The sequence below is a fragment of the Amblyomma mixtum genome, chromosome 6 (assembly GCF_055824585.1).
Source record: "Amblyomma mixtum isolate Tamu chromosome 6, ASM5582458v1, whole genome shotgun sequence".
Taxonomy (NCBI): Eukaryota; Metazoa; Arthropoda; class Arachnida; order Ixodida; family Ixodidae; genus Amblyomma; species Amblyomma mixtum.
The window spans coordinates 86,274,621-86,299,496 of NC_143017.1; the positions used below are offsets into that span (position 1 = coordinate 86,274,621).

Consider the following 24,876-nt stretch of genomic DNA (forward strand, 5'->3'; position numbering starts at 1 on the left):
CCGACATCCCAACCGACCACTTCTAAACCGCGCAGTTAGCACGAGGCGAGGGAGTTGCTCCGAGGGCGATTTCGAGGGCCGAAGGCCACCGATCGCGCCGCAAACACCGGTGCCCTTTCGAATCTCGCGGGCACCGGTGTGCCGTTATTCCCCGTCTCCGCGTCGGTGCACTTCCTGCTCGCTTCTAAATTCGGCGCTCACTTTCCTCGTGTGGCGTAGAGGCATTTACGCGGCATCTCTAACAACTAGCGGTGAAAAAAAGAAAAAAAAACGATGGCAGCGTTGCACTGTTTCACGTTCCCGTCCCGTTTCTCTCCTTCGCATGCCTTACTATACTAGTTACGGAGCAACATTTGCACGCCTGCACCGTTCTAAAGCAGCGCTAGTGCCGTCAGCGAGAGCGCCACCACCATGCATAGAAGCGCGACTAGTGCGAATAGCGCGCGAAGCGCCCTGGCAGCCCGATGCGGCGGTCATCAGAACTACAGCGCGGCGGCAGCGGCGGTTCCCTTCGCCGCCTTCGCTCAGAGCATCCGCGCCGTCTGCGCTACCGACAGCGCGGTGGCGTGCGCGAGCGTGTGAGTGCTGGCGCTCTCTTTCGACGCATACCGTGCTTCAGCTTACGTGGGAGCACCTGCTTCATCCAGGCCTATCACGCAGTTGCGTTCCTCGAGCAGCTTCTCCCTTCGTTCATGCCGGAAGCGAGCTGACGCATTCGTCCAAATGGTAGACCGGTGCGAGCGGGACATGTAAGGGGATTACGCACCACGCGGCGAGATCGTCCCGCCTCGGCTTCTCTTCACGCAGCGAAAGCGTGGTTGACGTGATTCTTGGGCGACGCGGCCTAATGCGATGCGTGTGATGCTTCCTGATGCCGCGGCGCCGGTGCCGGCGGTGGTTCTGCTCTTCCCGGAGAGCTGATGCGGCGGAAGCGCCGGATCGACCAGCCCGGGTCCACGGCGGCAGCGGTGGCGTCCTCTTCCGAGCAGCATCGCCGGATCCCCTGAAACCGCCGGACTAACTTCATGCCGCCGCCGTTCGGAGGCTCGGCTTCGCAGCGAATACACGAAGGTAAGGCTGCTGTCGCTCGACGCTGTGTGCGAAGTAGTCGTGCTTTCCCATCCCAATTGGTGATGTGCAGGCTTGTTTCCTGGCGTGATTTACTTAGCAGGTGCTTGGAAAATAATCATACTGTCGTCCTTATGGACGTGCAAGTCTCGTTCCGGTCTGTTCCGTTCCTCGGGAATCCCAGGATTCTGGATAGAGCACGAGCACGAACAGGCGGCCGCTGCTACCGCGCAACCGGAGTTTGTATTCATATCACCGCTACCGTGTGCCTGTTTTCCGTGTCGTGCTGCGTTCGCAAAGCTGTTGTATCAGTTCGCTGTTATATCTTGTACTAGAAAGGGCTACATGCACCTGACTACTATGTTGCGGAGCGTCGAGTCGGGTTTCTCTCCCGCGTTTTCTTCGGGATTACCTCGGTAACTCGAAGCCGGCCGGCGTTTGACACGAGCCGCTCTTAAAGGCTGCTGACCCGGCCGCGAGCGCGCGCGCGCCTCGTGTAATCACCAAGCTGCTGGCTAGTTTCCAGAAGTTGCGGGATTGGCCTGCGCGCTTCATTTTTATTATTCGGCGCCAAAATGATGACGCACGTGCTGCTTGGTGTTGTTCGCAGTCGCCCTGCGTGCATCGGCTGTTCAGCTGCGTATCGAAGGGTTAGAGTTGATCTTTGAGGGGTGCATAGTCTCCTTTAATTACAGATGCGAGCAATGCAGCTGTCAACGTTTTACGTTTGTGCCGGTATTTCCTTAGTTTTGTACTAGGCCGCTCGACGTAAGAACCGATATACGAATTGCTGCACGCGCCACATCTTGCAGAACTAAGCACCTCGACATAGGTTCGCAATTTACGTCATAGAAGCTGGCGGAATAAAAGAAAACAGCGCACGAGCTGAACATCACCTCTATCGAGTATCGTATTTCTTATATATCTAGGCAAACAAAAATAGCAAAATAAAAGCAGAAAGCCGGACAAGCGATCGCGATCTGTTCGTGTTGTTTCCAGCAAGCGTTGTTCTTTGGCTAAGGAAGTTCAGCAGTGTACAGAGGTGAGCATGCTTGTATACTTGTCTAGAGTGCTCAAGCGGCCTACTTCGAAGCAAACGAATCGAAATTTTTGAGTGAGTGACGGAAGCCCGAATATCGGGCCCGCTAGAGGGCAGCTGGGCTAATATTTCACTTTGTTTCTGAGCAGATCCCTCCAGAGATCTAGACAAAACGGTTCATATCTGTGCAGTGTAATGACCACTGCATTTTCCGATTTTGCAGCACGCCTCAAACTCGATAGATTACCATTTTTTCAATTGATTTCCAGTCTGGTGGAATCTCCGTGCGGTTTATTGTCATCCTGCTCGCGTGTATTAACATACTAGTGCTTCAGTGTAACCGCACAGGCGTTCACAATCTTGCTTTGAGGCTCCGTGTAGCACCAACCGTATACTTCCTGGTTTTATACCAAATAGTGAAAATCACTTCAACGCAAAAGCGGGGCGCATGATACGCATCAAACAGAGAGAGCTTTGCTAGTTCGTTGGCACTTCACAACAGTCAGCGAGTGTCATCACTTTTCGGAACTTAGCTCCTGCGTTTCTTCAAGACGCGGCTTCTTCGTTATTCATGTCATGAAGAAAGGTGCCCTGTCACGAAACCATTGCACCGTGCTTCACGACAGCATAGGATCACTGTATGGTGCTAATTCGGCCTATCCCATCTCAAAGCACATTTTCGTTACTGTGTATCTGTGACCTACCGCCTGTCTCGCAGTGGCCGCTCAGTGGTTGGGGCGCTTGACTACTGAGCCCGAGGACGCGGGTTCGATCCCGAACGCGGCGGCCGCGCTTCTATGGATACGAAATACAAGGTTCCCGTGTACTGTGTAATGTCAGTGCACGTGTAAGAACCCGATTGAAATAGACCTCTTCCTATTTGCATACAATGTGACGTCAGGGGTGCACGTGGGCAAGGGGGCGCGCCGAAAGAAAACAGGCTTGGTCGGCAAAAGCAGCCTTTCCTGTCCGGTCTACCTGATGTGCGAAGCGTCGCGGAGCTGTCGGAAGACGTGAATTTTCAGCCTGAAATTGTGCCTTCACTACATTCGATAACGCCCAAGCGCATGGTACTCCAATGCCCCCACTCGTGAGCGATTTGCAACTGGGAAAGGGATATCGAAACGTCCGGTAAACGTGCGCTTAAAGAGATGTTTTCGTGTACCTAGTTAAAACAAGCCTTGCCCATGCAGGATGCGCAGGCATTAAACTCCTACCAGCCGCTTGAAGAAGATAGGGCCTCTGCGCAGGTTAGTGCCTTCCAAAGGCATTTCGCGAAAGTGACTGCAGAGCCCTACGAAGTGCACGACAGCAGAGTTCGCACGATCTTTCTCTCAGGTACGGACATTTCTAGCTTGTCTCGTTTAGCTTATGTTCTGCCTGACAAACACGTGACGTCATTGTTACAACGTATACCATCCAGAGTAGTGCAGTGCGGAACAACCAAGGAGATGCGTATTCGTACATAACCAGGATTCGTACATAACATGCCGGTGTAATTAAGCGCGTTTTGTACAACATTGCATAATATTCATGCAGTGCGCACTAATATTTCAAAGCGCACCTAAATGACGCAAGCAAAACCGCTTTTCGACTGGGGCTCGACAGAGCTTTATCTAGCCCGGTGTGTTGCGATCCCGTATGCCGGGAGCGGTCTATATCTCCGGAACCCTCCACTGCAGATTCCCACTTGGCCCTTGGCGCTTTGGGACGTGGAACCCCTTATACCATGGTCTACGTAGCTATTAACGTTCGGTGCGTGAAGATTCTTTTGCTTTCTTGATATTATCGCTGTTAGTAACGCTTTAGTTATACTAGCCCTAGAATATTTCCAATTAGCATACTGCTTCATGCAATCCACCCTGCGCCTATGGCATGGCCACGATGATATTTATGTGCTTGGATTAATTCCTTGTGTTTCGCTGGAGTACCGGCATTCAAAGGATAGCCCTTACTTTTTTTTTTAATTCCTGCAACTGATCCTTATACCCTTTTCATTTTTTTTGTGAAGTGGGCGGATGGTGGTATATTTGATTTCAACTAACGCAGAAGTGGCACTCTTTTATTGGCCTTTGCGAAATATTATCTGTGTTCCTTTCACTGTTTTGTGCGAGTCGTCCTTAGGAGTCCTTCCTTTATGCAGCTTACAATCTTGGGCTGCTTGTTTCTTTTTTTTTTTTCAGTTACGGTCCTCCCCTTATCGTAGTCGCCCCACGGCCATGGTCCTTTTTGTCTTGCCGCGCGCGATGAGTTATCTAGTCCTTGTTGGCTTGCAGCCACTTGTTCTTTCCGCTGCACCGCCATTATCATTGTAGCGGCATGATGTTTTCGTTTAATTTATGGGGGTTTAACGTCCCAAAGCGACTCCGACTATGCGCGACGCCAGAGGAAAGGGTTCAGGAAACTTCGACCACCTGGTCGAGCACTGCCAACGCACAGTACACGAGCCTCTATAACATTTCGCCTCCATCGAAATGTTATAGAGGCTCGTGTACTGTGCGTTGGCAGTGCTCGACCAGGCCATCGAAATGCGGCTGCCGCTACCAGGATTGAACCCACGTCTTTCGGGTCAACAGCCGAGCACCATAACCACTGAGCCACCACGGCGGCTGTGTAGCGGATCGACTTTTCACCAAGACGGCCTGGGGTCGACCTTGACTCTGCCCTGCGGAGTAGTCCGAAGCGTTTCGCGCAAGCGATTTTTTTTTTTTTGCTGATCAAAAAGTTTAGCATGAGGAGTTCTCTAACTTTGAGTACTGGTTTCCCACATAGTTACGCATAAAACGCATGTTCTCGATTTTTATTCTTATATTTTCTGAATTTATATTTAATATTTCGTGAATTTCTGTACGAGAGTCAAATTTTGTACAATTTCTGTTTCTTCGCAAGCAATACGTGTCCTGCTTTTTTCTTTGTCATTAAAATGGAAGCTCTATATTTGCTACACTGTGATGTGCTGCAATATAGCGAAATTTTTGGGCGAACAGATTTTTTACGCCCACCATCCTGAAATTGCCTGTTTTCTCACGATACAGAATGAGTTAAAGCTTGCGTCATGAAATTCCTAGTTGTATTTGCACACGACTGCAAGTGTTCACTGCGTCGTTACATTCGCGGTGGCCTCTTTGGACGCTGAAGGGAGCGTATAGCCTAGTGACGTTGAAATTTCGTGCTTCCTTTATACGCGACGGATTTTATTTGAAATTTTCAATAACCAACTAATATATCGATATTGATAGAGGAATTTTCCAGACCTTAGCAGCTCACCTTGCTTTCCTTTCATCTCACGCAACTTCCTGTTTCTTTGACGTGAAACACTCCTTTATTAGGAGCGTGTCAGTTTCATAGATCTCAAATAGAATGGAATATTCGTTTTTTTTCTCTATTTGCTAGCCAAGTCAGTGTCGTAGCTGTTTTAATTTTGGCTTACTTTCCTTAATTAACTTCAAATGGTGAGGAGTCTGCAGACAAGTCTCACGCTTCACTGGATTTCAGCGACCATCTTGGTCAGTGAGCTGTACAATACTGCTGCAGTTTAAATACACTCTGCTTCAAAATCTTGTCGCTTCGAAGTGCAAGTATCGAGCGCGAGGCAACGGCAGCCACAAATGACTGTTCTCGCCGTATCGGGATCACATCACACAGTCGTATAAACTGTCATTACGGGCTCATAGTTTCCACTCCGAAGCGAGCAGATCGTTAAGCAGTTCACAGCCACTTGTAAGCTTATGAAAAAAAAAAGCAAGCTGGTAAAATCACGGTTGGAAAAAAAGTTGCGTTGAGCAGGCACCCGTCACCTGAAGAATGCAAAGTGGTCTGGCGCCCACGAGACTCAATGGCAGCATCATTTCTAATGTAAAGAGGTTATCCTTCCTACACAAGCCTGCTTGTGTCTGTTTTGCACGCAGACAGTTACCAGGAATTTGTCGGTGACTGACTTAAAGGTGCACTGAAGAGGAATCTGAACTTGTCTTTTTGCCGCGGGAACTCGATCTACACGTTCCCAGCATTCTTAGAAACTGCGACTTATTGCCCTGTATGGCCGATTTCCCAAATTAAATCGAATTAACGGCCAGCTCCCGCCCTTTTTTTTGAATTCTGCCTCGTACGGTGGGCGGAGTCGACTAACGCGTGGAGTGCCTTTCAGCCAGTCCCGCGGCGGCTTGCCGCTCTGCCATCGGCGGAGTAATACGTAGTAGTCCGTAGTAGCAAATAGTCCGCTCGTATTTTTATTTCTGCGGGCTTATTTTGCGGCTATATTATCTGCGAATGAAACTGTTTATTCATGGAAACCTAAAAAACAAAATAAAGCGAAAGCGAAGCCTCCACGGAGCTGGCTGAAAGGAACTTCACGCGTTGGTCGACTCCGCCCATCGTACGGGGCAGAATTAAAAAAAAAGGGCGGGAGCCGGACGTTAATTCGATTTAATTAGGGAAATCGGCCATACAGGGCAATAAGTCACTGTTTCTAAGAACGCTAGGAACGTGTGGATCGAGTTCCCGCGGCAAAAAGACAAGTTCAGAATCCTCTTCAGTGCACCTTTAAGACTCGGCTTCGTCTCCTTGCGGGCACCCGTATTGATGCAGAATTTTCTCTAGCGCTGGTGTTGAGCATGAAAACGCAAGCATGTTTACCTGTCCGGATCCGCTCACAACGGCTCGGAGTCGCCATTCGAAAACAAGAGCGAGATGCAAGCCCCGCTACCGTTCACGATATTCCCTTGGGCGTATTCGCTCACACGTAGTCGTGTTTTTCTTTTGTCACATGGACTTCGAGAAACAAACAGCGCAGGCAAGCGCTCAGGTGCCGCGCACGATATCCATTTCAGGCGAGACTTCAGTCGGTCCGTTCGGCCAACCGTGTTCCCTTCCGTACCCGATACCCGAGATGACGCCGCTAGGCCTACGCTGTCTACTCTGTGAGCACGAGGTAAACCGTGATGCACGTGCGGCCAGCTCGGCGCCACCCGATCCTTAGCGCCGTCTGATGCTGACTGCATCTAGCACCGAAACCAAAGTTCACAGCTTCGTACACATCTGCGCAGGCGAAACAGGTACAAGGAAAGTGATTAAAGCCCACAAGAGCGTGTTTTTTAACCATTGCAGCATTTCGACCTCACCAAATTATTCCGAACTGATATGGGTCCCAGCCCATTCGAGGAATATGGGGAACGAGGCAGCCCACAATTAAAGCCCGAGGTTTCGTCGACCGGCAGTGGATGAGTCTGGCTCCCTGAATTTCACGGACTCCATGATCACATATCATGATCTCACCAATCATTTAGAACTATAGAGGAGAACTTTTCCCCCTCCCCACAAAAGACTGACTAAAGAACAAGAGGTTACGTGGCATCGTCTACAAATGAGATCGATACGCACCCCATCACTCCTCGCGCACATTTATCGTGATCTGTACAACCCTAACTCTAAAAACTGTGGCCAATGACCCAACTGCAATCACATCAAGGCGGAAAACTGGGCTAGTTGGTGTGTCATAGTTAATTAAAAGACTAGCGCATAAAACTAGGACAAAGACAGAGAAGGAGACAGGACGAGCGCTAAATAGAGCCACCTACGGGTGATCTAGTTACCGCTCCTTCTCTCGAGGGGTGGGAGACCGTGCTAACTAGCTATGACTCCAGAACGCAAGTTCTGGCGGTGGAGTGGGCTGACAAAGTCGTCGAGGGCTATGTACTCTCGACCACTTAACGCGACCTGTTAGCACCGAGCTTTTTTCCGACGAGTTTATATAATGTTTTACAGTCAGACTCAGTCTCAGTTTCCATGCGACTTTTTTTTTTTTTTGTTCTTTTTCGCTGGAATGGCCCGAGGCGACGCGTTCTGAAGACTCCGCTAGAGACGGGTGAATACTTCGTTGGCACTCATTAGCAGCCGGAGTGACGTTACTGTTTATGAAGTTGCGCACTTCGTTTGACGGAGTTCGCGGCCGGTGATACGGAGTTTGAAAGCTGACGACGGGTGCTGCAGCCCCATTCTCATGTTATTGGTGTTGATGTGCTCGGGGATCGGGACCAGGGTCTTCACCGCATTGGGGCGAAGCAGGCAGACTACGAAGGGAAGTCTTCGGGAGGAATATTCAAGCTTGAAGGTTTATTTTACATTTTGGTACAGTAGCAAGTAGACCAGAGTCAGAAAATGGGGGAGGATGATCTGGCACCCTACAGATTGCTGCTTAAATGCAGTTCACATTCCCCAGGAAACCAGCTAGGGAATCTGATCTCTGGTTGAGCGTCCAATGGGCTGCTAGCGTCTTCTTAGGCTCCGCCCTCCCCACGTGGCCGCGCACACCGCACAGACGCACACACACACGGGCAAGGAGGAACTTGGCGTCTATCAGTCGCGAACTGTTTGACCAGGCCCAAAAGGTCGTTCGCTGCTGAGTGACGATCCTGATCGATGGGGACGCGAGCGCTGACCGCTCACACCGGTGACCTCTTCAGTTCGGTGGAAGGGACAAATCAGCCGTGTCGCCTCTCCGCTTTGTCTGCTGCTCAGGGCGCACGAGGGAAATGAGTTAGCGGCGCCGCCGCCCCGCCGTCGTCGCCACTGGGTCTCGTCGGTCAGTCCACGGGCAGTCCGGGAGAAACACCGCGCTCAACCTTCCCGGCGAAGGGGATTAGACGCCTTTGTGTACGCCGACGCCGTCGCCAGAAGCTGCTCCACGCAGTGTCTCTTTTGTCTCCCCCGAACAGCAGCGCTTTCCGTAGCAGTAGCCTGATGACGCCGGACTGGCTCGCCTGTTTCCGCTGCCAGTCCCCAGGAGCGCAGTTCGGCACCAGAGCTGCAGTCAGCATCGCCGGCGAAGGGGATTACAGCCTTTGTCCGCCGACGCCGTCGCCAGAAGCCGCCCCCAGGCACCCGTTTCCTTGAGTCTTCTCCGAGAAACAGCAGCGCTTTGGCCGCATACCTGATGGCGCCTGACTGTCTCGCCGTTCTCCGCTGGCTGGGCCTCCGATCATTACAGTGTTTAGTGCGAGCATCATCAGTACCCATTCTGCATTGCGTTTTAATGGACTCTAATAAAAGCGATGAGTATGCACCCTTGAGTAAGGTGCTTCAGTTAAGTTTCGTAGCGCGTTGTCATGTCGTTGGCTGAAGAAGACTGCAAACCAGGAAACTAGTTTTACAATAGCCTTCATTAGCTTCCTGTTGCTAAATTTTAAGCTCAAGTGTCCAACCGTAGTTACCATCGATGGCATAATAATTGCTCTGCGGGTTGTTTGTTTCATCTTTTTTTTTTTTTACTTGTGGGAAATGCCGTACGTTTCAACTACGCGTGCGACTCTCGCCACCGTATTTCTTATTTCTGTCACGTCCTTTCATTTCGACTTGCACCAGGTCTTCGGTTTTTGCTCTTTATTCGAAAACCAAGCTCAGTTGGATTAATATTTATACGCATAGCTTAGGGCCTTAACCAATTCGGCATATCGGCACATTTTTGAGTGTCAGTTCTTAAGTGCGATACCTGCGCCAGATTAAGCTGAGATGTTTTCAAGTCAACGCTAAAATTCATATTTCAAGAAATGCTTCGGCGCGGCAGACAAGGACAAAACGTAAAATAACACCACAGAGCGCCAACTAACAACTGATTTTATTGAGACCCGCGTCAACGAATATATGCTTTGCGCTCATCAACGACAAAAGAAAAAAGATAACATGCAGTCAAGACAGCATTAGGCACAAAATTATCAGCACCCATGGCACGTGTGACACACGCGTACATCGTCATGCCCCAAATCTAATCATTCTGATAGGAATTCTAATTCTGTTATTCTACGTTTTGTCCTTGTCTGCCGCGCCGAAGCATTTCTTGAAATATGTATGACCAACTGGCCTACAAAACAACCCTTCTCAGCTAAAATTCAGTTAAGTTTTTTCTTTCTTCAGCCGCAATAGCGCTTTTATTTTTAATTCATGAAGTTGTTCGGTTGGTGTCACCTATGACAAGGGGCCATCACCATTGCGCTTGTTATCAAACTGTTTTTGAAGGCCGCCGATCTTCACTAACACTTTTTTTTAACAGACTTTAACATATTCGAATAAAAAAAGCAATAAATGCATTGAAACAGCTTTAAAGGGAAACTGCAGCACTTTTTTTGCGATATTCGCGATATTCAAGGATTCAAATCTATATAGGCTGCAGGTAAAGCATGCCAAGTGTCGTTTAAGTTAGTCACGTAATCGACGATTGAATTTTGCGCTTTTCTTCAATGCACCGGAGGAGTGCAGGAAAATTCAGCGTAACGTCACGGAAAGTATGATTTCAAATTACCGCTGTCGTCATCCACATCCTGCTCTGACTCGTTAGACGCTGCCAAACAACTCTCGGCAGGGTTTGCCTTCGGTGGCTTGGTTTTTTCTTTCAAAGCAGGCGTTTTTGCGGTGGAAATGTACAGACACCTTCGATGACGTCATCATGTACCCACACTTGGCGTTGTGCGTTGCGGAGAAGCTTGAAGGGCGTCCGGATTTTAATCGGCGATTACTTCACTATTTCAAGTGCTAGCCCAAAAAGACTTCGCATGTTTTCCCTGCAAGTTTGTCACATTCGACTTTCTTAAGCTCGTTCATTTCTGAAACCTAGGCAGTTTCCCTTTAACGACTAACTTCTTACCTCCTGCGCGGTTACTCACAAACTAGGGCAACTAGCCTGTAAGTAGTTTAGACAACATCGTCACTTCGCCTGTCGTATCGCGCACCGGTTCCGCCACCTACCTCATTTTTCTCAACGGCGCGCGCCCCCCTTTTCAGGCCGAGTTTAAGCGGCTACTGCGCCATTTTTCCTGCCGGCGACAAAGCATCGTTTGCGTTGCGAGGTGACGTCGCGAATCCCCGCGAAACTGCTCCGTGTCCGCCCCGGTTGAAAACGATCGAGGAAATGCGTTGATGTGTGGCCGTTCAGCGAGCCGACTCGCATGCCGTCCGCTTTTACGACTTTCCCTCACTCCCCACCCCCCTTCCCCCGGTTCTTTTCACGCCCCTCTTGCTACGACGTGAAGTGGCGTGACACGATTCCGCGTTTAAACAACTGAAGAAACGCCGCTAAATGGTTGCCCCTAACTAAACCGTCCGGAAAGCCTTTGCAAAAAAAAAAAGAAGGAAAGAAAAGGAAGTAGCGAAGGCCTTTGTGGCGCCGACAGCGGCGCGCTTTGGCTATCAGCTTGCTAATCTGCTTCCGGTGCTAGTATGTGCGTTTGGGAACAGGCCTATTTGCATGTGTTTTTGCAAGAATGAAAAGCGAACGTAACCCGGCTGGAGCTGCCGACGCACACCGAAACTATTACTATTACTTACCAGTGCAGCTACAAGAGCATCCCCCCCCCCCCCCTCAACCCAGCAAGTCATAAAGAAAATTGCGCCCGCGTGAGGCACATTTGCATACTTAGCGCAAAGCTTTTTTATGTAACGATGTCGCGGGCGAGCTGTTTCTATAATCATACTCGGGTTAAACGTGCAGTTGCAGGTCTGACGTCGCATTTCTCTGGGGGCCAATTGCAAAAGCACCCGCTTGCTGAGGTTTCGGTATCTGTGAAAAGGGGCATTAAAGGGGAATACTAAGTCAGGCTTGACTGATCGGTTGTAAGTGATGCGGCTTTCACTTGCATCTTGTGCCGTGACGGACGATTCGACCGGCAGGCGCCTCTAATCGGTCGGAGAGCTTCCTTGTGAAGGCTGTGATAGGAGTGACGTCATGGCAGTTTAATTTTTTCTGGGCGCTATGAATGTGGAAAGGTTTCGGGACTTTCGTTGGCGGTTTTCTCAGCGACGCAGCCACCTTCCCGCGCAGAAAAAAAACAAAAAAAACGTTGGTAGCGTTCCCGAGGAATAATCTCTCCGTCTTGCTTAGTTTGATATTTCCCTTTATGTCCCTTTAAACGCGCATTTATTTCATTTGGGCTATAGCAAACTTTTGATGGGTGGGACGGTGTGATTCCGTGATTCAGAGCTTATACTGCTGTCGATTGCATGAAAGTATAAGACAAGGAAAACAGCAGAGAAAAATCAATGTACAGAGTGAAATTGATTTTTTTAAATTTGTTAACGTTTAAATTTTTAAGAAGCAGAGCAGGACTTTGCTTGCTCAGTGATCAAGTGCCAGGTTCGTGATAGGTATTTAGTGTACCAGCACTTCTAGTTCGTTGCGAATTTATCGACTGCATTTCCTCTACAGCCGCCGCGGTTGCTCAGTGGCTATGCTGCTCGGCTGATGAACCGAAAGACACGGGTTCGATCCATGCCGCGGCGGTCGAATTTCGATGGAGGCGAAATTCTAGAGGCCCGTGTACTGTGCGATGTCAGTTCTCGTTAAAGAACCACAGGCGGTCGAAATTTCCGGAGCCTTTTACTACGACGTCCCTCACTGTGCCCTCGACAATATTTCGATGGCCCGTCCTGGATTGCCCCTTCTCGATTCTCGCGGAATCTCGTTTAATCAACCTGAGTGAATACCGGCGAGAGATTTTCGTCCCGATCGGTGTCGAAAGCGGTGTTCCGTATTCGCGAAAGCACGTCCGCTGTTATCAGATCTAGTAGAGAGTAAGCCAGGGCACCAAACCGCTAAGCAAATTCGCGTGGCGGCTTGCCGTGACCCGCCGTGGCATGCAATGCCGCGAATTCCTTGGGCCGTTGCCAGAGCGCTTAATTCCCGTCGTGCCGAGAATCCCCGAGACTTGGCCGTCGCGACGCGTTTCGCTGCTCAAGAACCAGCCCAGCCCACCAGTACGGAGCAAAACGAAAGGAAAAACGGGAAGTCGAGTGAAATCTAACCGGCGGATGTGTAATATAAAGCAAAAGCAGGATAAGATGGGTCGCGTGTTCTCGGATGACTCAAGACAGCGCTGCATCGGCGCAGGAAACCGTGTGTCACGGTCTGGCGCTCTCTTGAAAGCCGAAGTAATCGCTGCGGTGCGTGTGCCGTAGTGCGCGTCATCGAATAGCCGTGGACAGACGCATTCGCTTAGAGGCCCACGTTGTGGAGCGCCGCATGCCAAGGCTTCCGGCACTCGCTGGTTAGATTTGGTCAATGTAAAGCCCAAGCTAACCACTCGGAAACGCAAGGAGTAAGTGCAACGAATCCTCATTCTGTACCGGGGAATGCGATTGCGCTAGCAGAGCTGCTGAAAGGGCTTTATCGTGTACCGAGAGCGTTTGGCCTTCGGGGGGTTTCTCAACGGCTCTTGAAGAAGAGTATTAAGCTTTCTATGTTTTGTATTCTTTTGTAGGCTGGAAGCAAAGCGTGCATTATGATTTGCGAAACTTCGGGACAAGAATTTCATGCTCTTCATAGGCCGCGAAACTATCTTGTGTTTGGGTGTGCCACTCGGTATCTGAGGATCTGATTTGTTTGAAACTGCGGACGCAGAAACCTTAATGTTTCTAAAGTAATGATAACAGTATCACTGCGGGTAGCACTTACGGCTGGTTACAAGCGAGATCAAAGTAATATTAATCGTAGTAGATGAGCGTTCAGCAATTTTTGAGAATCTGATACCATTTTTTTTTTTGTTTCCGCTTTAAAGCCACCCTCATGCAGGCTGGGCAATGTAACATTTTAAAAAGTTTTACTTCGGATAACCAAAGGTACGAATGTAGATAGTAGGAGGTTAGAGGGAAGCGAGCGGGGGGGTCACAAAGTTGCTTCGGCTCAAAGGAAGCAGACAGATGGGCAGCGCGCTCAATCGTCACGACGCAAGTGCCGAGCGACTGACCTAAAAAATCACGTGTTGTGGAGAACGAAACGCTCGCGCACGTATCCCTCGACCTTTTCTCTCCGAGTCGCGCGGCTTCACAGAGAGCGCTGCGTGACGGACACAAAGACCATCGCAGGTTTCGCACCGCAGCCGGCCGCTCACCTTTCCAACGTTCGCTGCGGGACACGGCCTGACAATGCGCGTTCGCAATAAGCGCTTGACTTTTGAGCGGTTTTTTTTTTCTTTTAAGGCTTCCGACTTCTTCAAGCGGTGACCCAAAAGGCACTATGTGCACACTGTGGAAGGCACGGAAGTTAGAGGATTGGGCGAAGGTTCGAGTATTAATGAACGATGTATTGATACTTTACTATATGACAAGATAATGGTCTACTCTGTCGCGGCCGCGTAGATGCATACCCATTTCTTATGCCGCGGGTGGGGACGTATTTGGGCTCTTTGTTGCTCATTTTTTGTAAATGCGCTGTGTACCGGTGAGAGTGCATAGGATTTCACAGGAGTTCGCAAGGACGATTCCTTGGTCTCGCAACAAAAGAAACGAAGGCACTAAAATCACTTTCGTGGATCGCCGCTGTTGGTTTCTTTAGCTTTCTATGGTTGGCGCAAACTCGAAACATACTCGTCGCATCACCACACTCCATTCAACTCGCATTCAAAAGCGCCGCCGCCGCCGTTTACACAACCAATTCCCGACTCCGTTCCTTTTCTAGGCTACACATATTATTTTCTTCTTGCCAAATCTGCTACCTCCTCAACAGAACCTTCGCCCGTTTGAACAGTAGTGAAGATGCGAAAGAAAGGAAGGGCGTCAAAACAAACATTATAGGCTCACTTCCAATCTTGGATTCTTGACTGAACACTCCGCTTATCGAACTGCCGCAGTCGGAAAACCACCGGACCGCTAATGCACGGCTCGGCTGAAAATCTGCAGGGCGCATTTTTTTTACACCAGTACAAAGCGCAAAGGTGACGACTCCTCTCCCTTCTTTAAGTTTTGCTTTGCATGTGCAAAAGGCCGCTATGCTATGAGATCGAATTTTCTTTAGCCGCTGGAATTGATTCACTTTACTGGTGTGCTGGAATACTTTGGGTCATCAATACGTTCTTCCGCAAAAGTGTCAACAGGAAATGGACGTGAAAGAGCCCCAGTGGTGAGACTAAAATTTGAACAAACTTCATACTGTGGTCTCACCCTGGCATCGTGCAGGATATGGAGATCCTCGGAAAGGTGCGTTGTAGCGACCACAGAATGGTAAGGTCTCGAATAAGCCTAGACTTGGAGAGAACAGTAGAAATTAGTGAACCGGAATCCCCTCTACTCGAGAGGGGATTAGCGAACGAATCCCCTCTACTCCAATAAAATGAGTAATGATACGCAGAATAAGACAGACGGACCGGTTTCCACTACCGCAATGAGCCGGCTTCTGTACCACATATAGAACCGCCGAAGCTATGAAGCGTTTTTGAATAAGGGACAAATTAAACAACATGAAAAATCTCACTGCAAAAAAAAAAAAAAGCTTTCTTGAGCAGGTTAGTGTGTTTTATACACTGTAAACACGAATTCGCCTAATGGAAGTACAGAGGGGGGGGGGGGGGGGGGGGTAAACTGTCCTTTAGCGCACTCCCTTTTATAAAAGGTTGTGCGCTAGAGGACAGTTTACTTACTTTTTACTCCTTTCTGCTTATAGTGTAATAACGCGACAACAACACAGTGCAGATGGGATGCCAGCAGAACTGTCAAGGCCCTGATCAGCGCCTTGTTTTCTTCTCCGTTCGTGGGCTATTTCGTCACGCTGAAAACATTCCACATCAGCGCACCCAACTCTGTCTGCAGATGAGAAAAGCTGTTTTTTAACTTACCGAAACAACAGCTTGAGTTTCCTTGCTGACTCGGCATGCGCCTCGGAAACTGAAGAGAGAAAAAATAATTCATCTCATTAAAGTAAATACGCACGCTGAGCTTCCTTAGTTAGCGCATTAATATCCGGCGAGAGCCGTTGTACTGGGCTCTGCTGCTTTAGCTTTTTGCTTACACAGCGCAAACCGGCTGCAGTAATAACAGGTGCGCTGCGCTGTGGTAAGCGCGTGTAAAAAGTCAGGCGATATTTTTCGATTTATTTCTTCGCTTTACTGCTATTCACAGCGCACAAGTACAGCCTTGGGTTCGCTAAAATCGGTATACTAATCAACTCCATGTCTCGTACAACTATTTCAGTTGGAAAGACTAGGTCTAAACGCGTTTTGCTGTATTTCGTTGTCTCAGCTGCGTCCGGAACAAGCTGCAGGCCGAAGCCGCGTATCTTTTGTACGAAGCGCTCGGGCCTCGCCTATATGTTAAAGTCGCCCACAAGCACTAGCGGGTGTTTCGAAAGCTTTTTGCGTCGCGCCTAGTCTGTCTGCCGCTATAGGATTCTCCTCAGTTCTATCTGATCTCAGCCATCCGCATCTGCTTGGTTCGAGCCTATGTTAGGGCGCGCTATAGCTCGGTCATCGCGCCGACATGTGTCGTCGGATTACACTGAAGCTCGCTTTAGGGTGGTCTCCGTAAAGCGGCTGTCGCCGTAAAACACGTGTTAATTGGCCAATATGTCCGTAGGTCGGAGCACCAAGACCGACTGGTCCTCTATTTGAGCCGGCGTTAGGCAGGCACTCGAGTTGGGGCGAGGAGGATTGGGAAGAAATCGAGAATGCCACCTGGCAGGACAAGGGGCTAAGCTCTAGGCTGGCGCATGTGGAGGGGCAGTTTGAGAAGGCTGGATCAGAACGGACAGAGCCCAGCGGGAGTAATAATGGCAGTCCTGCATTCCAGGCTGCGGGTTTGAGGCTTTGAATAATTTTTCTTTGTTTTTCGCTGCAGTTCTCCGCAACCAATTTCCGCGGGTGATGCGCCGTGCAGACACAACCTAAGCGCAGTTGGCTGCCCAGAGTAAGCATTCGCTGTTCTGTGCGAAATCTGACATGCGGCAGCTGTTTTCGAAGGGCCGCGGGGCTCGCGTCTCTCGTACACGGCTGCACTTGTGCTCGGGCATTGTCTTTTAAAATATCGGCTGCGGTCAGAATGCGGTTCCTTTGTTTCGAGCAGAGCTTTCGTCTCCATGGACTGGTACACGCACTTGTTTTTCAAAGAATGCAGCAGCGCTGAAAAAAAAAAAGGGGGGGGGGGGGGGGGGGCACATACGAAGTAACACAGAAGCACGGAACTAGAACTGACGGAAGTGCCAGTCTTTTGTGCCTGTGCTATATTCGTCTGTCCCGGTCTGTTTCTGCCCTGTCAAGTTTGTTTCAGTGCAAAAGCACTTGTAGCCGCACTGCCGGGGTTTCAGCGGTGTCCGTCTGAGGGAAGCCTTTGAGTAGCAAGCGTAACTGGGTCACTGGGTCAGTGGACATCTCAATCGCACTTTTACGCGGTTGGGGTGTCCACCTGCAAAACAACCGCGCTTTCCCACAATATTCTATGCTTTGCGATGATAAACCGCCAGCCATTTTTGGTTCGCCACGTTTCGCGTTCTTGTCGTTTTGTTCTGCATGCTGTAGATGTAGAGTTCATGCACAGGAGCGAGGAAGTGAGTTTCACCTTCTAGAGATTTACATCGCTGGCGGTATATAGCGAGCTGAACAAGATTGCTCAGCGTGAGACCTCTTGGCCTCTCTACCTTTGAAAAAGGGTGTAGGTATGTACCGCACACACTGTTTTGGTCTGGGGATCTGCAGTGCACTGTAGAGTCGACTGCAAAAGTTTTTCGGGATGCCCGTTTATAAAAAAATAATAATAGTAATAGTTTCGGGCTCCGCCGCGCAAGCCATACTAGCGTGTGGGGCCCCATACGCTAGTATTAATAACAGGCGAGTGACGCGCCACGCAGCGCTACAAAAAGAAAATTGTTTCCGAGCATACGCATCCCGTAAATTTTTGCAGCCAGATGTAAATTCAGTACGTGCGTATAGTCTGTTCATGGCATATCTTTGCAGAGGCAGGCGACAACACAGGACGGTCTGCGTTGTTGTCCCCTGCCTCTGTCCCGTCCTGTTTTGCGGTTTTGCGCCTCACGATGTCCTACCAACTGGCCTACAACCACGTCCTTCTAAATGTTTTCGCCCTTGATGTAGTCCGTACGAAGCACAGATTCTCGTGGTCAGGAAAAAGGAAAGTTATTAACATCCGCCTGGCCTCTCACGTTCTCCTACAGCTACCTGAAGTGTGGGTTGGAATGAGAGGCCTTGAAAGCAGACGATGGTAGCTCTGCGGAGATACGCGTTTTTCGTTGCTGAGACATTAATGTAAGAGGCGCCCGACGTCCTGCTCTTGATGACCACCTTCAAAGCTCAAGCCGTCAGTGAGGCCCCCGCGAAGAGAGAATTATACTTCGGGTACGGAACTCCCAGAAGAGGACAATTCACAAGAACATTTATTCGACCTTCGTGGTGCGATGTTCAGGGCATGCAAAAGCGATAAGTTGTTGTGGAGCTGTGTACGAAAATAGACTTCCGGAAACAATTTCCGGGCGTAGGAATTTGCGTCGTGTTTTGTGCATGGGATACGACTTCAAAGTAATTGAGTTTTGATAGTAAGGTTAGGTCGTGTATTTTTCATTTGCTCCGACGTGTGCTGAGATCCAGCGGCCATCAGTCTGCCGTCTTAGAGCCGTCTCGAAAAGAGCTTCACGGACACGAACGTGTGCGCCAGCGTATTCCGTCAGCTACCGGTCTGTATTGCATTCAGAGTTTTCAGTCCTGCCTAAGAGTCTCCGCATATGATCTACGTCTTGGTGCGGACCAGTGATGGTGAATTTCAGGAGTGGCACTGAACTCAAGCTGTCATCGATGAAGAATGGGTCTTTAGATTTCCTTTCCAAGTTGATGTGATTCCCGGTAAGTTTATGATCGTCGTGTTACCAATCAAAGTTTCGTATTGCCGTTAACAGATGTAACCCCCGCCGCGGTGGCTCAGTGCTTACAGTGCTAGACTGCTGACCCGATAGACGCGGGTTCGATCCCAGCCGCGGCGGCCCAATTTCGGTGAAGGCAAAATTCTAGAGGCCCGTGTACTGTGCGATGTCAGTGCACGTTAAAGAACCCCAGGTGGTCAAAATTTCCGGAGCCCTTCACTACGGCGTCCCTCATAGCCTGAGTCGCTTTGGGACGTTAAACCTTAATAAACAAACAAACAGTTTTAACACACATATCCAGGCAGGACGGTAAAAATGTTTTAAATTTATGGGGATCCTATACCTCGAACAGGTGTGTCAAAGCGCTTGTAGTTCTTGCAATCGCGTGCTGCTCGCCATCTTAACTCAGTTCTGCTCTGATGCGAACTGCAGAAACGCATATGCGTGCGCATTCCAAAGTTATATCATATCGTTCTCAAGGCTAGAGTACACAATAACTATGACGCGTTGTACTGCGTGGCTCGCTGTAAGACTACGTTTTCCGGGTACAGTCTCTGACTTGTACAGCCTGTTTGTCCGACTTGGTGGCTGCGAGCGATTTTGGGGTGGAAACGACGGAGCAGCGCTAACAGACGGCACGAGAAAAAATAAGACAGGCACATTCGCTCACTATAGCGCCCAAATGATTTATTGCGGCAGGAAACGAAGCAGTATAGAGGACACATTGCGAGCAAAAGTACACAGCATTAATCTGGAAATATCATATAGCGTGCAATGATTAAACAATGCAAGTTCTTGTCCGAAAAGAGCCATTGATGGTTGGATGAGGAACGTGTTACCCAAGTTGCGTATGTTATATGCCTCGGAAATCAACCGTGAGGTCTGGCCTTAATATTTGACGAAGGCTGCGCTACTGGAAAATGTATTCAGGTTTGAATGGGTCACCGTATAGGGTTACGGCTCATTTGATTTAGCTTCATATGATTAACGTCCCAAAGCGACTGAGGCCCTGAGGGAAGCCGTAGTGAAGGGCTCCGGATAATTTCGACCACCTGGGGTTCCTAACGCGCAATGACAGCACGCAGCAGACGGGCCTCTAGCATTTTACGACCATCGAAATGTGACCGCCGGGGAGGGGATCGAACCCGCGACTTTCGTATACTTTGCGATGTCAGCGAACGTTAATTAAAATTATACGGAGCCCTCCACTACGGCGTCCCGCAAAGCCTGAGCCGTTTTGGGGCGTTGGTCCTATAAAAAGAAACCAAACGTGCCATAATCTTATTTGCGGACCCATTCAAATCTATGCACATTTTTAAATAGGATGTGCTCTTGTTCAAAAACGCCTCACAGTTTTTGCAATCAGCACGATGTACGGTTAGGTTCTTTCTACGAGACCGGTGTTGTAAATATTTGGCGTGCTCGCGTAGTCGGTCACTAGTTCAGCTTCCTGTCTTCCCCATGCTAAAATTTGCCACATTACAACGGAATCGTGCAAATGAAAAATTTGTTTCGGTGGTTCTTTTCACAGACTTTCTTTCTTCCTTGAGTCACTCGCTTGCACAACCCTCCAAGTTTATTTCGGGCAAAAAAAGTCAACTTAACGCCAGTTTCGCTCAAAAACTTTTTTTCAGAATGTGCGAAACTTAGTGCACGTATGCGATAGACGCCGCATTTTTCTTTACTGTTCGGGCAGCATTGCGCATATTCTCTGGAATTCTGCGTTCGGCAAGTAATGACTCCGCTATGTCCTACAGCATTCTCATCGAGTACCCTGCTGCAGTTAGCCTCTTCACTTGTGCGTCAAAGCTGGGTTTGGTTTTGATGCACACATTACCTGCACAATGCGGCTTTGCATGCATGTTTTTGCAATTCCTCGTTCAACTATACTTCAGATTAGCTGATTTAAAGAGCAGAATGCTTTTTTTTTTTTTTGGGGGGGGGGGGGGATACTTTTTTTTACTGGGGAGGGGGGGGGGGGGGGGGCTTATAGAGCTCTAAGTGCTCTACAGCAAAGAAGGCTCGAGCCCATCAGTAAGATGTACACGTCGTATAAAAAGTAGCGCCGGATTTTCACGAAATCACGTGCTAGATACTCCCGTATAGTAAGAACGAGAAGCCGGCTTTTTTGTTTTTGCTAAATAGTAGTTTTTTCTCTAGAAGATAGACTCCCGTAATGTTTTTTTTTATGTTTCCATTTTAATGGAGAAAACAAAAGAGGGTGCTGAAGGGAAGGCTGGGAAGAGATTTCATATAGCAGCAAAAAAATCAACCTGGCCTGAGTGCGATTTGAGTGCTCCCTACCTATTCGCCGCTACCTGTAACTTTTTATAGTTGCGCTTTATATAGCTTTGCAACTTGAAAAAAAAGTTCTACCAGTTAATACTTTTTACCCTCGGCATGAAATTGATTTTTAAAAATACTCAGCAGTCTATCGTTCTCTCGATCCTCTTCGTACTTAGAGCTTGTTGCCGCTGGCGTCTTCGCCATAGGGGCTTGTTCGAATGCCAGAAACTTTCTAAGCCGCTCTAAAACTGCTTGCGTGGGTTGATCTGCGTCAGCCACACGTTCGGCTCCCAAAGTGGCAACATATTATAGACGCCTCCTGCGCTCGATAGCCGAGATGCGTCCCGACCCCCGTGTAAAAGCGAATCGAAACAGAACGAAGCAAACAGGAGCCCGTGTACCGCTGTTGTCGGCTCGTCGCACGCTCAATCGCGGCGCGCGGGAAGTCGTTAGGCTTAATACGAGCGTGCCACGGGGAAGTAAATCCTCGTCGGTTCGGTTTGTCTTCTTTCTCTCCGTGTTTCGCGGGGAGCGCTCGTGGCGGAGCAGGCGCGGTTGCTTCCAAGCGCTTCGTGTCACGACACTGACCCCCGCGATGTTGAACACGGAGCGCGCGTCGCTAGCTGCCGCCGGTTTCAAGAATAGAACGGGAAGGGAACTGAGCGCGCTTTTTGTCTACCTCAGTGTGAAAGAGAAACGGGCTATCTTTGGCAGCTCTAAGCGAAAAATCGCCTCTTTTCTTGGGCTCTTTATGAAAAATGACGACACGATGAAGTGGGGAAAAAGGGAGGGGGGTGTTGCCAACTATAGCGCTAAATTTTGCTGGACTCTTTTTCACGTAACGAGGGTGGTCGGCGCCAGAAGAGGACGCCAACGCCGACCTAGTTGACGTGACGACGGACACCTTTACAAAGACGTGACCATTGTCAGGTGCGCCCCGATTCTTTCTACAGTCTGCTTGCTCCTCGGGCAAGCACAACAGGTCTAACAGGTCGGTGGAGTTGACTTGAATGCAGCCTGTGACATGCCCGTTGTAGGTCCCCTTTTCTGGGTTATGATGCTCGGCAACAAGCATGCGCGAAGACATTGTAAAGGAAACCCTCTGATTACAAAAACAGCGCTGCGACAGGGGATGAAGAAGGAAGGACAAGCGCTACTAACGCTTGTCATTCTTTCTTCGTCCCCTGTCCTAGCGTTTCTTTTGTAATGAAAGACGTACCAAAGAGCTCAACGTTCCATTTCACTGTAGGTAGGCCGGCACTTTTGATTCGCAGCTAAATGCATAACTTTTCACTATCATCCTGTTTCCATTAACTTGCGTTGTGAAGGCAACCACGGACCTCTATTGTGTGTTTTCGGGCTATGCGGAGTTTTGTGGCAATAGCTTTGGAGGTGCCCGAAAAGAACGTCCGTATAGCTTTCGCCGCGAAAAACCTGGGACGGCGTTTTAAATGCTTCAGTTATCCGCCAGGTGTGGTGTTCATTTTATTAACACACATATCAACAGCCCGTACAGTACCAAGTGTTCATGCTGGAGTAGAATTCGGGGGTCTCAAAACGCAACGCACCCAAAAATGGCGCTCGTCGTACCTTTCGTTTCCTCCTTGCTTTTTTCTTCCTTTTTTCCTGTTCTGTCCTTCCGTTGTTTGTGTGTCGCATCGCATTGACGGCCCAGCAGTGTGCACGTGTGTGTCACTGGAAGAGAGAATGACAGCGTAATGGATTTCCTTTTTTATCTTTTGTGCGCCTGCTACGGCTAAAGATAAACCGCCTCGTATATAAATGGCCACGGGCGATACAGGGATGACGCGCTTTGACCTTGCTGGCGCTTTGTTCGTCCCTTAGGGTTCTTTCGGCTCGGATGTATTGCCCTCCTTAACGCAATTGGACGCGACGCTGCGAGAAGTATAACGCTGCTTTCTCGCGGGGCAGCTGGGTCACGAGTCCTCTATGACGACAAAAGAATGACCCAGCCGGAGAACGGGGCGTCTCGGAGCAAGGACTGAGCGATTCCGGCCGAGGTAATTGCCTCCTCGTTGGGCGAAACGCCGGCGCTGGTACCTCCTCGTTCAGGCGCGGTGCGGCTTCAGTGACAATTTCCGCCTCTTCTCAGGGGTTTGTTTTTGTTTGTTTTAGCTTGATAGCGTTGAGGAGCCCGTGCCGCAGAAAATCCGGCGTAGTCGTCGTTGACCGTGAGCGAAAAATTCCCAGAGAAGCAACCTATAGGCCACCTAGGTCACGTGACCTTGTGGCGTCATCACAACCTGTCCACCAGGTTGTGAGCAAACTGCCCACCATGGCAGGTGGCAGTTAAATGAATGGTTGGACACGAGAGGTCTCTCGGGGAGAGCAACCTGGGTCGCACAGGTCTCATCGATGGCATCAGCCGCCATCGCAGGGCAGTTGCGCATCATTTAACCGCTGTACAACTGCGTCCGGAGTGATATGGACTGCCACGGATCTATGAATGTTAAGTTTAGAATGACCAATTCTGCATATATCCGCGTCGGCCGAATTTCGACGGCGGCGAAATTCTAGAGGCCCGTGTACTGTGCGATGTCAGTGCACGTTAAAGAACCCCAGGCGGTCAAAATTTCCGGAGCCCTTCACTACGGCGTCCCTCATAGCCTCGTTTGCTTTGGGACGTTAAACCCCAATAAAATAAAACAAAAACAATTCTGCATATATGAGCACTAACATATGAGCATATATCGCGTCATACCCTGAAGGCGGAGCTTAGGTGTCTTCTCAAATTTTTTTCTTCTTTACGTTGATAGCTGCATAAGGGCACATTATCTACGTCGTAATATGTCGTATCCGAAAACTGCAGCGCTGACCTGCTCTTCGCCCCGATAAGGTCAGAGTCTCGAAGTTTTTTCTCTATGTTAGACAGACCTCGTTTTTTCTCTCTATGTGAGAACGACAGAGAGAAAGAGGGATGCCTGTGCACAAACATAACAATGCTAAGACGAAAACTACTTGTTTTTATTTATTTTCTGTGTATCCGACACGAACAGAAAGAAGTCCGCCAGAATTTACCTACATTCATGTGCTAAGAAGGATACATTGGAGTACGAGTATGTAAGAAACAATGTCCTCAGGCTTCGTCTCTTTTGAACCCCTTGCATGCATATAGTGTCGCGAAGGGGCAGGTGAGAACAGCTGCATCGTGCTGTGTCGTGTGACGTCTTTCTTTTGTCATTGCCTCTTTTTGTGCCTTTTTTTTTCTCTCTTTGAGCATGGATCACGAACTAGGTCAAACCTTCACTCTTACAACTACCGGATAGGCATGCTGCGTTAGTCGCATGCACTCAGCTTTGAGCTGGCGGAGTTATCAAAAATTGGCACAGAGGAAAGAGAGTTTTCTGTGGCAGTGCATGCATTCTGAAATTGCGAAGATAACTGGGAAGATGTGGACCAGTGGTTGTTTCTCTAGCCGGAATAGTTTCAGGTGTATGTATCAAGCTTTCCAAACAGCGAAGGTGAAGAAAGTTTTGGGACCACTACATTTTTGGCGTGTGTTCTGACAACCTCATTGCTCAGCCGTCTATATGAGCACTTCACCGAGGCGATCGAACGGTGCTAACGTGGCTCGGCACTCAGTCAGTGCCCGAAGATTTCCTGCTTGATCAGGTGGCGCTGAGTGCATGTTTTTGCTTGTTTGTTTTTCTTATTTATGCATGTCTGTAGTGGGTTTTTGTTTGTGCTGTGTTCCAGCGGCCAAAGGTGTAGGCGCTCCATCACTACGCCTGCGTTCTTTCTTGTGTTGCGTCATTTTACGCTGAACTGCATTGTTCAGTTGCACCACCGCAGGAAAGGTGCGCTTCATCCACATGAGTATGAGCAGTTGCTCTTCTGTAGCTGT

The 24,876-nt window shown here is 49.3% G+C and overlaps 1 protein-coding gene across 3 annotated transcripts in view; it reads left to right on the forward strand.

Annotated features, from left to right (window-relative positions):
* The first annotated feature begins 503 nt into the window (after window positions 1–503).
* The window catches only part of LOC149339587 (beta-1,3-galactosyltransferase 1-like), a 55,616-nt gene continuing 31,243 nt past the window's right edge, over window positions 504–24,876 (forward strand). The window contains exon 1 of one of the 3 annotated variants that reach the window (XM_089548288.1): window positions 504–1,071. The gene's annotated coding sequence lies outside the window, so the exon portion shown is untranslated. Of the gene's footprint in view, window positions 1,072–13,058; window positions 13,189–18,559; window positions 18,709–24,876 lie in introns of those variants that run through there. The other 2 variants (XM_089548289.1, XM_089548290.1) reach the window with 2 other exon arrangements.